We start from the raw sequence: 19,097 nt of genomic DNA, 5'->3' as shown, positions 1-19,097 counted from the left end.
TATTAAACAGTTAAGGCACTCCAATACAAATTACAAAAAATATTTAACAGACTTCCTCCTAGCGTTTATTAAATAAACTGACAAATATTCTTATATCAATTGATATTATTCTTATGATTATTTGTTTTCCCAAGAACTTGTGGCACAGACAAGTCTGTTATAAAAGTTTTTCAGGCAGTCATCAAAATGGTGTTAAAATTATATTTTTATGTGTGCATAGGTACACAATGATGCTCTTTAAAGAAATACATCTGCAAAAACATATATACACATATATACTGTACATGCCTATAGACAGTCTCAGGGGAAACAGAGAAGTGTGACAGTTAATTCCAGGAGGTAACATTTTGGCGGATATTTCTTTCCCTCTTTAATATCTGAAATAAACATTTGAATTTTGTGTCTTTTCCACTCCCAACACTGCTGGGCCTGCAGGTCTCTGTTGAGCAGCGGATGCGGGTCTCTGTTCCACAGGATGGGGTTTGTTGTTAAAGTGGTTAAGAATAAGGCCTACTTTAAGAGACACCAAGTGAAATTTAGAAGACAACGAGAGGGTAAAACTGATTACTATGCTCAGAAACGCTTGGTGATACAGAATAAAAATAAATACAACACACCCAAATACAGGATGATAGTTTGTGTAAGAGAGATATCATTTGTCAGATTACTTATGCCTGTATAGAAGGGGATGTGACAGTCTGCAGCATATGCACATGAACTGCCAAAATATGGTGTGAAGGTTGGCCTGACAAATGATGCTGCAGCATATTGTACTAGCCTGCTGTTGGCCTGCAGGCTTCTCAATAGGTTTGGCATGGACAAGATCTATGAAGGCCAAGTGGAGGTGACTGAAAATGAATACAATGTGGAAAGCATTGATGGTCAGCCACGCGCCTTTACCTGTTATTTGGATGCAGGCCTTGCCAGAACTACCACTGGCAATAAAGTTTTTGGCACCCTGAAGGGAGCTGTGGATGGAGGCTTGTCTGTTCCTCACAGTACCAAATGATTCCCTGGTTATGATTCTGAAAGCAAGGAATTTAATGCAGAAATATACGGGAAGTACATCACGGGCCAGAGTGTTGCAGTACATGTGCTACTTAATGGAGGAAGATGAAGATGCTTACAAGAAACAGTTCTCTCAATACATAAAGAACAGCGTAACTTCAGACATGATAGAGGAGATGTATAAGAAAGGTCATGCTGCTGTATGAAAGAATCTAGTCTATGAGAAGAACTCCAAGAAAGAAGTTAAAAAGAAGAGGTGTGGCTAGGTGCGGTGGCTCACGCCTGTAATCCCAGCACTTTGGGGAGCTGAGGTGGGTGGATCACCTGAGGTCACCAGTTCGAGACCAGCCTGGCCAACATGCTGAAACTCCATCTCTACTAAAAAAATAAAAAATTAGCCAGGCATGGTGTCAGGTGCCTGTAATCCCAGCTACTCGGGAGGCTGAGGCAGGAGAGTTGCTTGAACCTGGGAAGTGGAGGTTGCAGTGAGCCAAGATCATGCCATTGCACTCCAGCCTGGGAACAAGAGCTAAATTCCGTCTCAAAAAAAAAAAAAAAAAGAAGAAGAAGAAGAGGTGGAACCATCCCAAAATGTCCCTTGCTTGGAAGAAAGATTGGGTAGCTCAAAAGAGGGCAAGCTTCCTCAGAGCTCAGGAGTGGACTGCTGAGAGCTAAATCAAACAACTTTCTGTGAGGATTTTTCAGATAAACACAATAAACTTATTGACAGCAAAAAATAAAAACAAAAACAACACCCCCAAATTTGAATTTAGTTTAATAAAAAATTCCTAAATTAAAAAAATAAGATGTTGTATGTATTTTGAAGCAAAACCTTTGTGAAATAATAAATAATGCCTGTCTGTTTTCTTGGAGAGCCTTGCAAACCCTTCATTTAAAATTTCTCCACCCTGGCTAACATGGTGAAATCCTGTCTCTTCTAAAAAATCCAAAAAAAAAAAAAAAAAAAAAATTAGCTGGGCGTGGCGGCAGGCGCCTGTAGTCTCAACTACTCAGGAGGCTGAGGCAGGAGAATCGCTTGAACCCGGGAGGCAGAGGTTGCAGTGGGCTGAGATCGCGCCACTGCACTCCAGCCTGGGTGACAGAGTAAGACTCTGTCTCAAAAAAAAAAAAAAAATTTCTCAGCCTAGGCAATACAGTGAGACCTTGTTTCTACAAAAATAAAAATAAAAAAATTAGTCAGGGGCCGGACACGGTGGCTCACGCCTATAATCCCAGCACTTTGGGAGGCCGAGGCGGGCAGATCACAAGATTAGGAGTTCGAGATCAGCCTGGCCAATATGGTGAAAACTCCATCTCTACTAAAAATGCAGAAAAAATTAGCTGGACATGGTGATGTATTCCTGTAATTCCAGCTACTTGGGAGACTGAGGCAGGAGAATTGCTTGAACCCGGGAGGCAGAGGTTGCAGTGAGCCAAGATCGTGCCACTGAACTTCAGCCTGGGCGACAGAGTGAGACTTTGTCTCAAAAAAAAAAAAAAAAAAAAAAAAATTAGGCATGGTGGTGTGCACCTGTAGTCCCAGCTACTTGAGAGGCTGAGGTGGGAGTATTGCTTGAGTCCTGAAGGTGGAGGTTGCAGTGAGCCAAGATCCTGCCACTGTACTCTAGCCTGGGGAACAGAGCGAGACCCTGTCTCGAAGTAACATTTCTCCTTCAAGAGAGTTTAGAATGAAATTTGGTGGACACAAGGGATTACCAGTGCGCTTGCACAGTGGTGAGGCCATTGGTTTTAGAGTCTAACAGATGTGGGTTTAAATTCTGGCTGTGAAGCTTCCTGGCTGAGTGACAGACTTCTGAGCTGCCCAGGTCACTGAACTGCCCAGCCTCACTCATGCACTGTCTGTGTAAAGGTTCAAGGGCCTGGACATTTAGCAGGCTGAACATGTGTATCTCGGTAACTGACACAAGGTAACCACATGGTTAGCAAGAGTCTGTCATCATCAGAACATAACTCAGTGTTTTTAAATGCCAATCACAAAACTGGCATTTTTGGATAATAATAAAAGTTATAAATAATAATTTACTATTGAAAGCTCAGCCTCCACTCTTTCAAAGACATTTGAGAAATGGAAAACGTCACCCTGACCTCAGGGATCCAGCTGAAGTTGGTTTAAGAAATTGTTTCTAGGCTGGGTGCAGTGGCTCATGCTTGTAATCCCAGCTCTTTGGGAGGCTGAGACGGGTGGATCACTTGAGGTCGGAAGTTCAAGACCAGCTTGGCCAACGTGGTGAAACCCTGTCTCTACTAAAAATACAAAAATTAACTGGGCATGGTGGTGCCCACCTGTAATACCAGCTACTCAGGAGGCTGAGGCAGGAGAATCGCTTGAACCTGGGAGGTGGAGTTGGCAGTGAGCCGAGATCATGCCACTGCACTCCAGCCTGGGCAACAGAATGAGACCCTGTCAAAAGGAAGGGAGGGAGGGAGGGAGGGAGGAAGGAAGGAAGGAAGGAAAGAAGAAAGGAAAAGAAAGAAAAAAAAGAACGTTTCCAGTTTGATGCATATATATTATTAGGAGAGGGCAAAAGTCTGTCCTCTTCTGAACTTTCTGTTTTCCAAGACAGATTTATCTGCAGTCATACTTGGCCTTATCTCCCTGTGATGATTCATTTTGGATACAAACTTAACTGGGCCATAGGGCGACCAGATATTTGATCAAACACCATTCTGGGTGTGTTTGTATGTTTCTGGATGAAATCAACATTTGATAAAGCAAAGCAAAAATGCAGAGGAAAAAAAGGGGGAAAAAAGAAAATAGTCTTGGAATTGGTAGACCGAGTACAGCCAATTGTCCTCCCTAATGTGGGTTGGCCTCATCCAATCAATCGAAGGCCTACATGGAACTCCCTACGGCAAATAAATGGGAACTCCTCCCGCCTAACTGTCTTCCAGCTAGGACGCTGGATTTTTTCCTGCCTTTGAACTCATTCTGAAACATAAACTCTTCTTAGGATTCAAGCCTGCTAACATTGAGACTGGAGCTACATCATCAGTTCTCCCAGGTCTCCAGCTTGCCAGCTGCGACCTTAGAACTTGTCAGCCTCTATAACCACTTGAGCCAATTCCTTACAATAAATCTCTTTCTGTGTCTCTCCCTCTCTCCATAAACACACACACACACACACACACCACACACACACACACTCTCTCTCTCTCTCTCTCCTATATTTTTTCTGGGGAACCCTTACTAACGCATTCCCTTTCTGCTGTCTCTGGATGGGGCTGTCTCCATCCTACCCTCAGGCATTGCCACCCCCTGTGCCTGAATGGTGGCTCTTAAGGCCTTTTTCTCCTAATTCTAGTTCATCTGGCTTCCTCCCCAAATGCTGCTGAAACTGCTTTCTGAGAGGTCACCAGTGACTCTCTTATTGTCAAATCCAGGGCTCAGCCTTATCTTCCTGGACCTTGCTCTGTCAGACATCACTTCCCGCATGTCTCCAGGCACCGTTCTTTGTGTCTATAAATGTGCTACAATTTCCAGTAGCCTTGAGTCACTCTCTAGCAATGACAGCATTGCTGGAATCCCAGCTTCTTACTGGTCAGGAGTTTGGTTTCTGGAAACTTAAGCTCTCAGTTCTGCCACTTCTACCTGCGTGACCTTTGGCAAGTTGCTTAACCTTTCTATGCCTCAGTTTCCTCATCTGTAAAACAAGGCTGTGGATAATGTCTACCTCTCAGGTTGTTGTGAGAAATTGATGCATTAGAGCTTCATCATATAGAAAGAGGTTTGTAAATGTTAACTATTATCTGAGTGCAGTCTCACCTCCCTTTCACTCCTCAATGTACCAGATCCTGTCTCAGGCCCTACCACTCCTGAGAAACCATTTCATCAGGTCACCCATGACCTATTACTTGTCAGTATCTTCTGCCCTGTGTTTCTGCTCCTCTGTTGCACTTGATGTTCTCAATAACGTCCTCCTTCCCTCATTTACTGCCATTTCCTGCTGCACACATCACTTCCTAGTTAAACTGAATGAAAACACATACCCCCGGGGTGTTTTCTCACCTCCAAGCCTTTGCTCTTGTTGAAACCGTACCCCTCCTGTCACACAGAAGGCTCCTTCTCACTCTCACACAGGCTGTCCTTACCTCCAATATCCAACCCCGCTCATCCCCCTCACCCCACCTTCCCTGGTTAACTTCCACTTATCCTTTAAGCCTTTCCTCACGCCTTGCTTCCCCAGGAATCCCTTCCTATCCCACTCCCCCACCAAAGCTGGGTTAGGTGTCCCTTTCTGGTGCTCACATAGCACCCACGTACTTCCCACACTGTACCGTATTTCTGTCTCTCCAAAACAACTGTAAGGGCCTTAAATTCAAAATGATTTCTTATTCTTTTTCGAGTTGCTAGCATTGACATGGTGCCAGACACATACTAGGGACTTAGTAAATGTTTATGGAATGAAGTAATCAATTAATAATATTAATACCCGTTTACTTCCATGGAGTCTTAGAAGGACCCAGGACAACTAGACTTGCAGGGAGTTAGGGGATTAGAAACAAATCAGAAGGAAGGGGGAAAAAAACCTGCATAAAATTTTGCAATGTGTAGTAAGGAAGTTGGAGACTGGTAGTGTTTGGCAGGAGTATAGGAGGGCTTGCCATGCAGAGAAACTCTCAAAACAGAGAAGCAGTGCCCATTGGAAGGCTGACTTTAGATTCCTCTAAGCTGTGCTTCGGTTCTCTCACAAAATTGCTAGCTAAATAGAAGGCAGAGGAAACGTGAAGAAAATGTATATCCACTCTCCCTCTTGCGCTCTTCCAAAAAAAGCACAGTGAAATCCATATGGCTTGAAAAGATTCTTCCAAATGCATGTTAACTATGCATTTTTATGCTGGAAGAAATGAAAAAGAAAAAAATTTGTTTTAAAAAACTTGGGAGAAATACAGAACATTCTCTGCCAATTGATATAGATTCCCATGGGCATAATCAGGTTATTATCTCCTTGTGAACAACTCCCTTGCAAGCCAACAATTACATCATCAAGCACAGAACCCAAAGAATGTCTGGGTCTTTAGTACCTTTGTTATCATTGCTTTTGTATTTGTCATTAGTTGTCATTGAGAGAGATTTACCATCCACCATTCCTAGAACCAATCATCACCTAACAGGTAAGAAGCATTGAGCATTAGTACTCACAAGTTTTTTTTCTTTTTTTTTTGAGACGGAGTCTCGCTCTGTCGCCCGGGCTGGAGTGCAGTGGCCGGATCTCAGCTCACTGCAAGCTCCGCCTCCTGGGTTTACGCCATTCTCCTGCCTCAGCCTCCCGAGTAGCTGGGACTACAGGCGCCCGCCACCTCACCCGGCTAGTTTTTTGTAATTTTTAGTAGAGACGGGGTTTCACCGTGTTAGCCAGGATGGTCTCGATCTCCTGACCTCGTGATCCGCCCGTCTCGGCCTCCCAAAGTGCTGGGATTACAGGCTTGAGCCACTGCGCCCGGCCACAAGTTTTAAAAAATTAAAATCTTCACCTTTTTTTAAAACAGATAATACATTCACATGGTTCAAATTTCAAGAGCTACAAAAGAGTGTGCAATAAAAACTTTTCCTCTACACTGTCCTTTCAGAGGTCTTCTAGGTATACAAAAAGACACATGGTTAGGTGCAGTGGCTCATGCCTGTAATCCCAGCACTTTGGGAGGCCAAGGTGGGCAGATCACCAGAGGTCAGGAGTTCCAGTCCAGCCTGGCCAACGTATTGAAACCCCATCTCTATACAATAAGTATACAAATATATTGTATTTGTATATTTAAAAATACAAAATTTTGCTGGGCATGGTGGCGGGTGCCTGTAATCCCAGCTACTTGGGAGGCTGAGGCAGAATTGCTGGTATCCGGGAGGTGGAGGTTGCAGTGAGCTGAGATCGCACCATTGCACTCCAGGCTGGGGGACAAGAGCAAGACTCTGTCTCAAAAAAAAAGAAAAAACAAAAAACAAAAAAAGACACATGCATACAGGTATACATTTTTTTCCAAAACCTGCTTTCTGTTATATCCTGCTTACATACAATCCTGCACCTTGCATTTTTCATGTAACAATCAATTAGGGAAAGTGTTCCACATCAGTATATAGAGGAAGTTTTTCATTTTATTTGCTGCATTGTATAAATAGACTATGATTTATTTAACCCTTCCCTACTCATGGACATTTAGGTTGCTTCCAATATTTTGTTAAGCAAACAGTGCTGAAATAAATAACCTGTACCTACATTACTTTGCATATGTGCCAGGATATCTGTGGCATAAATTCCTAGAAATGGATTGGCTGGGCCAAAGGGCATGTTTATTTGTAATTTTCTTAGCGGTTGCCAAAGTTCTGTCCATGGAGGTTGTCGTACCAATTTACCCTCCCACCAGCTGTGTTCCACCAACAGTGTCAGCCAACTTCTAGGCTCTGCCAATTTAGAAGATGAAGAACGACATTTTGATACACTTCTAGCTTGTGTTTCTCTTATTATTGTGTATGGCTGTGCCTTCCCCACCCCCCGCATCCTGAGACAAGGTCTGGCTCTCTCACCCAGGCCAGAGCGTAGTGGCATGATCTTGGCTCACTGTAACCCCCACCTCCCACGCCCAAGCCATCCTCTCACCTCACCTCAGCCTTCCAAATAGCTGGGACTACAGGTGCATACCACCATGCCTGGCTAATTTTTGTGCTTTTTGTAGAGATGGGGTTTCACTGTCTCACCCAGCTGGTCTCAAACTTCTGAACTCAAGCAATTCACCTGCCTCCATGGTCTCAAAAAAGGCTAGGATCATAGGTGTTAGCCACCACACCCAGCCTTTTTTACATTTTTTGTTTTTTTGAGCCCTTAGTGCTAGTCACTCTTCTCTCTCTCTCTCTCATTATAAAATAATAACAATAATAGCTCACACTTAGGCAGTGGCTTGCCATTGCCACATACGTTGTAGGTGTCTCATTTAGCCTGTCAACGGTCCTGTGTTGTAGGTACTGTTCTCACCCCTGGTGTACAAATGAGGACATTGAGACTTACTGTGTTTAAGTGACTTGCCCAAGGTTTCACAGCAATAAGTGGCAGAGCCAGGGCTTAAACCCAGGCTTCTATGACCATAAAGACAATTTTCTTAAAAATTAGGCAACTTTGGCCAGGCGCAATGGCTCACTCCTGTAATCCCAGCATTTTGGGAGGCTGAGGTGGGTGGATCACTTGAGACCAGGAATTCAAGACCAGCCTGGACAACATGGTGAAACCTTGTCTCTACTAAAAATACAAAAATTAGCCAGGCATGGTGGTGAGTGCCTGTAACCCCAGCTACTCTGGAGGCTGAGGCAGGAGAATTATTTGAACCTGGGAGGCAGAGGTTGTAGTGAACTGAGATTGCACCATTGCCCTCCAGCTTGGGTGACAGAGTAAAACTCTGTCTCAAAAAAAAAAAAAAAAAAAGGCAACTTTGCCTACTGCTCAGCAACAACAAAAATAGAGGCCCTCAGGTATCATTCACTGATTATCTCCCTAAAGTTCTGAGAAAGCAGCCCACTAATGTCCTTTTGCACTCCTGCCATCTTTTCAGGGTAATGTCTTCTCACGTTCCTGCCTCCTTTCGAGATGGCTTGTGCTGTAAGGGGATTGCACTAACATGTGGACCCAGGCCTCTGAGATGAGACTGATACTGGCTGGAGGCTTCCAGAAATGCAGCCACATGAGAGGAGTGAGTAACCATTTGAACAAACACTAGTTCATGAATTATTATTTCTTTCTTTTTTTTTTTTTTTTTGAGACAGAGTCTCGCTCTGTTGCCCAGGCTGGAGTGCAATGGCATAATCTCGGCTCACTGCAACCTCTGCATCCTGGGTTCAAGCAATTCTCATGTCTCAGGCTCCTGAGTAGCTGGGATTACAGGCACGCTCCACCACGCCTGGCTAATTTTTTTGTATTTGTATTAGAGATGGGGTTTTGCCATGTTGTCCAGGCTGGTCTCAAACTCCTGAACTCGGGCAATCCACCCTCCTCTGAAAGTGCTAGGATTACAGGCATGAGCCACTGTGCCCAGACTGAATAATTATTTCTTAATAGCAACTTCAGGCCTACAAGTTAGGAAGAAGTGAAGTTCATTCATTCAACAAATATTTAGGGAACTAGGCACTGTTCAGGCACTTGGAAACAGCAATGAACAAGATAAACCGGGTCTCATAAAATGTACATTAATGGCCAGGCATGGTGGCTAATGCTCATGATCACAGCACTTTAGGAGGCCAACATGAGCAGATTGCTTGAGGCCAGGAGCTCGAGACCAGCCTGGGCAACATGGCAAAACCCCACCTCTACAAAAAAAATTACAAAAATTAGCCAGGCATGGCAGTGTGCACCTGTGGTCCCAGCTACTCAGGAGGGTAAGGTGGGAGGATCACCTGAGCCCAGAGAAGCTGAGGCTGCTGAGCCATGATCATGCACTGCACTTCAGCCTGAGTGATGGAGTGAGATGCTGTCTCAAAAAAAGTAAAAAAAACACAAAGACTAAAAATGTTACATTAGATAATAAATAAGAAAAGTTGTAAAAATTGATAGTAAGTGCTATACAGGTTAAAACTGCATATTTTGTAAAAAGGAGCTGCTTTGGATTTGTTCATTGGTATAAGGCCTCTCTAAAGGGGGTGCCAGTTACACTGAGCAGAAAATGACATGAGGGAACCAGCAACTGAAGTTCAAGGGAAGAACATTTTAGGCAGAGGGAACAGCCAGTGCAGAAGTCCCAACTCAGGAACAAGCTGATGCACACTGTGGGAGAAAACCTGTTGAGCTGCAGCAGAGGGAGGGGGAAGGGAGGTTTTGGCAGAGGCTGGAGTGGTAGGTGTGGTCAGATCTCACCTCAGGACTCTGTGGGTCAGGAAAGAGAACTTGGATTGTGTTATGTCCAAGGGAGGCCATGGGAGATCTTAAACTGGGGGACAGAGGGTGTACGTATGATACAATCTGATACTGTTTTTTTTTTTTTTTTTGAGACTGAGTCTCGCTCTGTCGCCCGGGCTGGAGTGCAGTGGCTGGTTCTCAGCTCACTGCAAACTCCGCCTCCCGGGTTTATGCCATTCTCCTGCCTCAGCCTCCGAGTAGCTGGGACTACAGGCGCCCGCCACCTTGTCCGGCTAGTTTTTTGTATTTTTTAGTAGAGACGGGGGTTTCACCATGTTAGCCAGGATGGTCTCGATCTCCTGACCTTGTGATCCGCCCGTCTCGGCCTCCCAAAGTGCTGGGATTACAGGCTTGAGCCACCGCGCCCGGCCAATCTGATACTATTTTTAAAAACCATCACCCTGGCTGTAGGGGGAGAGCAGATTCTAGTGGGTAAGTGAGTGAGTAAGGGGAGCAGTTGGAGGCTATTGCAGTGGCTTGCACTGGAGATTATGAAGGCATGAACAAGGGTAGTGCTTCTCAAACCTGAGCAGGCATCAGAATTCTCTGAAGAGTACCATCCCCAGAGTTTCTGATTCTAGATGGAAATGACCTCAACATTTTGCATTGCTAACAAGTTCTCTGGTGATGCTGATGTGGCTGGTCTGTAAACCCCGCTTTTAAGTAACATTGGACCAGACTGGAGATGCAAGAAGTAGACTGATTTCAAACCATTTTGGAGGTAGAGTTGATAGGATTTACTGATAGATTGCATTTGCAGGGGAGAAGAATCAAGGTTGACCTTGAGTTTTTGGTTCAGCAACTGAGGGAACAAATGCCAGTATATACTGAGAGTGGAAAACCAGAAGGAGGTACAGATTGAGGGGGGAAAAAATCAAGAGTTCTGTTTTGGGCACGTTAAATTTGAGATCCCTGTGAGACATTCAAATGGAAATGTCAGTCACGCAGTGAGGAGTGCTGGTATTGGAGCAGGAGGTCAGGACATCTCAGTGTAGAGATGAAATTTAAAGTGATGGACTAGACACAATGGCCTTCTGAGAGCATGTACCCGGGGAAGGAGCGTGGGACAGAGTCCTGGCATTCAACATCTAGAGGTCAGGAACAGGAGGGGAGACAGTGGACAGGAGGACAAACTGGAGAAGAATGTTGCTAATGCTCAGAGGAGACAGACTTTCAGGAATATGGCCAGCAATGTGTAACAACTGGAAGCAAGGTCAATACAAGAGAGCCAGGGAGCAGAGGAGAGGATCCCCTGAGAAGGAGAAGAAAAAATGAGTAAGAATGACTGAAGACCTTTTGAGAATCCACAAATCTTTGTAGCTGCAGCTGGATTCTTCATGCACTGTGATTAGCCATTAACTAAAAACAGAAAGAGGCCCCATGCTTTTCTTCTGGGACAGTGAAAGAGGTGGAAACCTCAGCTATCCCACCTCACTCTCCAGCCAGCCTCAAGTCCTGGGGTGGAGGCAGCATTCAAGGCGGGGACAAAACAGTCCTGGGAAGTGGGAGAATGTAGGCAGGAGGCTGTCATGGGAATCAGAAATGACCCTGGGTGGCTTCTCGGACAGGCCTGCATTGTTCTGGAAACTTCTTCACTTTAGCCTCAAAGAAACAAGCATCCCTAGTCCCATCCAAGAGCAATTCCTCACCCAGTGTTTGTAAGCCCTGGGCCGCCTGTCGCAGCGGAGCCGTGGCTCCACTGCCTGTCTCCTCCCTCTTCTGTATTTTTGATGGCTTCCTCTAGCCTGGCTCCTTCCCCTCAGACTACAATAATGCCACTCCAGCCTAAAATAAAGCTCTGTCCTCCACCCTTCCTTCCCTGGGCTACTGCTTTCATTGCTTTTTCCCCAAACTTCCTATGTCACTGCTTGTGCTTCCTTACTTTCTTTTTCATCCGCAACCAGTAGAATTTGGCTTCCATTCCTGCCACTGCCTCAAAAGCCACAGCCCTCTCCTAATCATCAAGTGAAGGGTCTGCTCCTGTTGGCCTTCACCTCTGGCCATCTCTCTGCGGCATTTCACACACTGGCCACCCACTCCTTCTGGAAACTCTTGCTTCCTTCTCTCACGCCCTCACCATCCCACACAAAGGCTTTCCTCCCCAACCCTCCAGGGTCTGTGGTCCATGATTCCCCGTGTTCATCACCCTCTTGGCTCTTCTCTACTCTCTCCTGGTGATCTCATCCACACTCTTTCACAATCACCCAGTTATGAATTGGTGACTTCCAATTGCTCTGATATTTTCAGGTGCCTATGTGACATTTGCATGTTCCACAGGCATTTTAAAGATGCTCAAAACAAAATCTGAACCCACAGTTTGCACTTAATAACTTTTTTTTTTTGTTTATTTATTTTTTGAGATGGGGTCTTGCTCTGTCACCCAGGCTGGAGTGCAGTGGCGCGATCTCAGCTCACTGCAGCCTCTGCCTCCCAGATTCCAGCAATTCTCCTGCCTCAGCCTCCTGGGTAGCTGGAATTACAGGCATGCACCACCACACCAGGCTAATTTTTGTATTTTTGGTAGAGACAGGGTTTCACTGTGTTGGTCAGGCTGGTCCCAAACTCCTGACCTCAGGCAATCCGCCCACCTTGGCCTCCCAAAGTGCTGAGATTATAGGTGTGAGCCACCGTGCCTGGCCAATACATGTATTTTAAGTATACGTTTGTCGAATGAACTATTTTCTCCTTGCCCACTCCTCCCTTTTACATAGTGAAGAAAAAGTAGTAAACAAGAAACAAAACACAAATACCTCCTTCCCTTTTGGATCACCTCACACCCTTTTCCCTCACCACATGTAACTGGTTGCTTGGTCTGATTGATTCCATCTCCAAAGTGTTCTGAATCTTTCCTCTCCTCTATTCTTCTTTCCATTCTTCTTCGGCTCTTCTCCTCTCTCTGGCTGTCTAACATTGGAGACAGTCAAATGGTTCTTAAAACTGGCTATACATTGGAATCCCCTGGAAGATGTAAAAAAGCCTGATGCTGGGCCGGGCGCGGTGGCTCAGCACTTTGGGAGGCTGAGACGGGCGGATCACGAGGTCAGGAGATCGAGACCATTCTGGCTAACATGGTGAAACTTCGTCTCTACTAAAAATACAAAAATTAGCCGGGCGCGGTGGCGGGCGCCTGTAGTCCCAGCTACTCGGGAGGCTGAGGCAGGAGAATGGCGTGAACCCGGGAGGCGGAGCTTGCAGTGAGTGGAGATGGCGCCACTGCACTCCAACCTGGGTGACAGAGACAGGCTCCGTCTCAAAAAAAAAAAAAAAAAAGGCCCGATGCTCTGCGTGACCCCGATCAACTGAATTGGAATATCTGAGAGTGAAGCTAGGTGCAACAGCATTTCTAAGAATCACTACAGGTAATTATAATGTACAGTCAGATTTGAGAACCAGCCAGGTGCAGCGGCTTACACTTGTACTCCCAGCACTTTGGGAGGCCGAGGCAGGCGGATCACCTGAGGTCAGGAGTTCAAGACCAGCCTGGCAAACATGATGAAACCCCGTCTCTACTAAAAATACAAAAATTAGCTGGCCATGGTGGCGGGCGCCTGTAATCCCAGCTACCTGGAAGGCTGAGGCAGGAGAATCCCTTGAATCCGGGACAGGGAGGTTGCAGTGAGCTGAGATCACACCACTGCACTCCAGCCTGGGCAACAAGTGCAAAACTCTATCTCAAAAAAAAAAAAAAAAAAAAAAAAAAAAAAAAAAAAAAATTTGAGAACCAAAGATGGTATCCTTCTCCAATAACCAGTATTTCTTCCCCCAAAAATAAAAAATAAAACCTGATTTTAGCACTCTCCTGCTTTAAAACTTCACATAAAGACGAATACATTAGCTTACCCCTGTAATCCCCACACTTTGGGAGGCCAATGAAGGCAGATCACCTGAGGTCAGGAGTTCAAGACCAGCCTGGCCAACATAGTGAAACCTTGTCTTTATGAAAAATACAAAAATTAGCTGGGTATGGTGGTGGGTGCCTGTAATCCCAGCTACTTAGGAGGCTGAGGCAGGAGAATTCCTTGAGCCCTGGAGGTGGAGGTTGCAGTGAGTCAAGATCACACCACTGCACTCCAGCCTGGACAACAGAGCAAGACTCTGTCAAAAAGAAGAAAGAAAGAAAGAAAAGAAAGAAAGAGAGAAAGGGAGGAAGGGAGGAAGAGAGGAAGAGAAGAAGGGAGGGAGGGAGGGAAGAAGGAGGGAAGGAAGGAAGGAAGGAGGGAGAGAGAGAGAAAGAGAAAGAAAGAAAGAAAACTTCAGATGAGAGCGCAGAGTTTTAGGACAGTGAAACTACTCTGTATGATACTATAATGATGGATATGTGTCATTATGGATTTGTCTAAACCCATAGAATATACAACACCAAGGACAAACCCTAAGGTAGACCATGGACTTGGGGTTATTGTGATGCATCAACATGAGTTCATCAATTGTAACAAGTGTACCACTCTGGTAAGGGATGTTGATATCATCAGGGAAGTTATACATGCATAGGGGTGAGGAATATAAGGTAAATCTCTGTATCTTCTTAATTTTGCTGTGAACCTAAATCTGCTCTAAAAAAATAAAGTTAAAAAAATTTTGAGAAGACACAGCAGGACTCTTATCTTGGACTCCAGTTTCAGGAGATAATGTGAATCTCCTTAAATTATATACAAAATATTGTATATGAGGAGAGGATTCATTCATTCTCAAAGGAATCTGATTCAAAAAAGATAAGGAAATAGTACTGGAGAGTAGTTAATGGTCAACACTTACTGTCTGCCAGGCAGTGTACTAAGCACTTTATATATACCGGCTTATAATGTGCTTATCAAAACTCACCCAGAAGGATGAGTATAGCCCCTGTTTTACAGATGATGATTAAGCAGCTCCCCCAGATGATGATTAAGCAGCTCCCCCAGATGATGATTAAGCAGCTCCCCCAAGTCAGCAAGTTTTTGGAATTTGGATTCACACCTAACTAGATCTGCTCTTTACTGCCTCCGTGGTTTGCAGGACTAATTCAAGTCTTTTGGCACAGCAAACAAGGCTCTCCACCATCTGCTAATCGAATGCATCCTTCCTTACCCTCTCATTCTCTGAAGAAATCATGTAGTCCATGCTTCTGTCCCCCTTATATGCTGCACCCATTCCCTGGAATGTCCTCCCTTCACTTCCCTGCCAGGCAGAATCCTATTCACACTGCAAAGATCAGCATGAACATCCTCTGCAGCTCTCTGAAACCTTCTCTCCTCTCCCTCATTTTCCCAGAAGACATTGATTATGGCACTTTCAGCATCTGATGATAGTGGTGTTCATGTCTCTCTCCTGACAGACAGAGTTGAGAGAAGCAGCTGTGTCTTGTTCATCTGTAGCTCTCCAACATCTTGCAGTGCCCACTGGCCCATAGGTGGGGCTCAACGGACATTTGTTGAAAATAATATAAGTGTGCATTCTACTTATCAGAGAGTACCTAGGTTCTAAAGTGGGGAAAATAGACTTTTGTCTTATGAGAATGACGTTTAATATGTTCTTATGTTGCCAGGATATCCCTCTGATCTCATAGGGTCATTGTTAAGATTAGTTCAAATAATTATTTAAAAGCACTTTGCATTGTTAAACACTATGAAAAAGAAGGCTTGATTATTGACCAACTCTCTGCTCACATCCAGCAGCTTATGGACCATTATGCATGTCAGGAAATGCAGATTTAACAGCCACCAGCTACATGCCTTCAAAAAGTCTGTCATCACATTGGCATCTCCTGCTTGGAAACAGTTTCCTCATTGCTGTGGCATTCTGCACAGCTGAAAGGGCCACACCAGGAAAGCCCAAATGAATAAATACTCACTTCAAACTGCTTTTGTAAAACATGTCTCCAGAGTCTCGAGAGGTACAAACAAAATTGCTCTTACAGAGGTGAGAGAAGACAGAGGTACCCGAGTGCAATTGTACATACATGGATCATTATGAAACTTCCCAATTTTGATAGTATTCTATTATGCCAACCCTAAAATACAACACGTGGGAACAAATTATATTAATTTGTCTTTTAATGAAAATCATCAAATTGTGGCAAAATCATGATGTTTGATGTATCCTAATTTTAAATATTCTCATATTTTCTAAGTATTATTTTTAAAAAAAGAAATAAATGTTATTTTGTCTATTTAAGGTATACAGCATGATGTTATGAGATACATATAAACAGTAAAATGGTTACTATAGTGAGGCAAATTGACATATCCATCATCATACAGTTACCCCCTTTTTCTGGCAAGAGCAGCTATAATCTATTCATTTAGCAAAAATCCCAAATGCCATACACTATTATTAACCCATGTTGCACATTAGATCTCCAGACTTGTTCATCCTACATGTCTGCTACTTGTATTCTTTGACCTACATCTCCCCTGTTCTCCCCTCTACCTGCCTCTGGTAACCACTGTTTTGCTCTCTTTCATTGTAGTTCGACCTTTTTCTTTAGAGTCCACATATAAGTGAGATCCTATAATATTTTTCTTTAGGTGTATGGCTAGTTTCACTTAGCATAATGTCCCCTAGATTCATCCATTTTGCGGCAAATGGCAGAATCTCCTCCTTTTTTGAGGCTGAAAACATTTCATTGTATAGATGCACCACAGTTTCTTTATCCATTTATCCACTGATGGGCACCTAGGTAGCTTCCACATCTTGGCTATTGTGAATAATGCCACAAAGAACATGGGAGTGCTAATATATCTTTACAAGGTGGTGTTCTCTCTTTTTTTTTTTTTTCTTTATTTGAGACAGAGTTTCACTCTTGCTGCCCAGGCTGGAGTGCAATGGCACCATCTCGGCTCACCACAACCTCTGCCCACCTCCCGGGTTCAAGTGATTCTCCTGCCTCAGCCTCCAGAGTAGCTGGGATTACAGGCACGCGCCACCATGCCCGGCTAATTTTGTGTTTTTAGTAGAGATGGGGTTTCTTAACCCCATTTGGTCAGGCTGGTCTCTAACTCCCAACCTCAGGTGATCTGTCTGCCTCGGCCTCCCAAAGTGCTGGGATTACAGGCGTGAGCCACTGCGCTCAGCCTACAAGGTGGTGATTTCATTTCCTTTGGGTATAAACTCAGATTGCTGGATCCTACGGTGGTTCTATTTTTAATTTCTTTGGGAACCTCCATATTGTTTTCCATAATGGCTGCACCAACCTACATTCCCACCAGCACGTAAGGGTTACCTTGTCCCCACACCCTGGTCAACACTTATCTTTGGTCTTTTTGATAATAGCTCTCCATGGGTGTGAGGTGACATTTCATAGTGGTTTTGATGTTTTCTTTTTATACACCTGTTGGCCATTTTTATGTCTTCTTTGAAGAAATATCTATTCAGGTCCTTTGCCCATTTTTAAAGTTGGGTTATATGTGTTCTTGTTATTGAGTTGTATGAGTTCTTTGTAAGTTTTGGATATAACCACTTACCAGATATATGGTTTGCAAATATTTTTTTCCCAATCTGTAGGTTGCCTTTTCAATGTGGTGATTGTTTCCTTTGCTATGCAGAAGCTTTTTAGTTTGATGTAGTCCCACTTATTTTTACTTCTGAAGCCTGAGCTTTTGCTATAATATGCAAAAAAATCATTGCCAAGGCCAATGTCAAGGAGCTTTTCTCCTATGTTTTTTTCTAGGAGTTTTATTGTTTCCGGTCTTATGCTTAGGTCTTGTATGCATTTTAGTTGATTTTTGCATGTGGTGTAAGACAAGAGTCTAATTTTATTCTTTTACCTATGGAAATCAAGTTTTCTCAATACCATTTATTGAAGATACTATACTTTTCCCAGGTGTCTTCTTGTTACTCTTGCCAAAAATTACTTGACCATATAGGTTTGGGTTTATTTCTGGGCTTCTAAATATTCTTAAAGGTTACCTGGCCAGGCACAGTGGCTCACACCTGTAATCCCAGCACTTTGGGAGGCCGAGGCAGGCAGATCACGAGGTCAGGAATTCAGGACCAGCCTGGCCAACATGGTGAGACCCTGTCTTACTAAAAATACAAAAATTTGCCGGGTGTGGTAGCTCATTCCTGTAATCCCAGCTACTTGGGAGGCTGAGGCAGGAGAATTGCTTGAACCCAGGAGGCAAGGGTTGCAGTGAGCCGAGATCACACTACTGCACTCCAACCTGGGCAACAAGACAAGACTGTGTCTAAAAAACAAAAAAAAAGTTACCCTGGTTTGCCCCACTTGCTAGTGAAAGGTTAGAAAGTTCATTGGTGGGGAGTAATTTCCAAGCCCAATCCTATAATCCGATGCAGAAAAAAATTATAAAACTGATGATGGCCTCATATACCAAGCATCAAAAAGTTTGAGGCATGAAAAGGAGGGAGAGGAGAATAAAGAGAAGAAAAAGAGAAAGACACACACAAAAATACTAAAAATTGAAAGTCTATGCGAAGAGGTTGAAAGGCAGTGGCTTAGGTCTGTAATCCTAGCACTTTGGGAAGGGAAGCAGGAGGATCACTTGAGCCTAGGAGTTTGAGACCAGCCTGGGCAACATAGTGAGAGACCCTGCCTCTACAAATCAATTTTTAAAAATTGACTTTTATTTTTTGACTACAGGTGGTGTACACCTGTAGTCCCAACTACTCGGGAGGCTGGGGTGGGAGGATACCTTGAGCCCAGCAGGTCAAGATTGCAATGAGCCAAGATTGCACCACTGTACTCCAGCCTAGGTGACAGAGTAAAACCCTGTCTCAAGGCAAAAAAAGAAAAAAAAAGGAAACATTACTCGATTCCCCATCAGTGTTGAACAACTTTCACAGTAAGAGTTATAATATTGTGGCAAGAGCAGCTATAATCTATCCATTTAGCAAAAATGCATGTGCATACATGTGTTCATGTATTCAAAGTAAACTATTAAAAGGAAGTCTCAAACTGCAGAGAAAGACCTTACCAACTGTGGACCTCATTTAATTCTTCTAAGACAACAGCATAATGAAGATTATGGTTAAGAGTTCTGGCTTTGAAGTCAAACTGTTGGGTTTGAATCCCAGTTCTACTTCTGACTGTGACAGAAATTCCTATTTGTTTTCCATTATCGATTCTCCCCTTGTTCCCTGAATTTTAGCTGTATGAGTCACCTTCCAGTCAGACTACATTTCCCAGATTCTTTTGCAACTGGGTATGGCCATGGGACCAAGTTTGGCCATTGAAATATTAGCCCAACTTCCAGGTTATGC

General features: G+C 44.0%; 1 pseudogene; it reads left to right on the top strand.

The window, feature by feature from the left end:
* The first annotated feature begins 466 nt into the window (after positions 1-466).
* LOC117079181 lies at positions 467-1,683 on the top strand (annotated as a pseudogene).
* Positions 1,684-19,097: the final 17,414 nt, after the last annotated feature.

Source organism: Trachypithecus francoisi, unplaced genomic scaffold (assembly GCF_009764315.1).
Source record: "Trachypithecus francoisi isolate TF-2019V2 unplaced genomic scaffold, Tfra_2.0 Lachesis_group7, whole genome shotgun sequence".
In the NCBI taxonomy this organism is placed as follows: Eukaryota; Metazoa; Chordata; class Mammalia; order Primates; family Cercopithecidae; genus Trachypithecus; species Trachypithecus francoisi.
The sequence above is the reverse complement of the archived record's forward strand: the minus strand, read 5'-3'. Positions and strand labels throughout refer to the sequence as shown.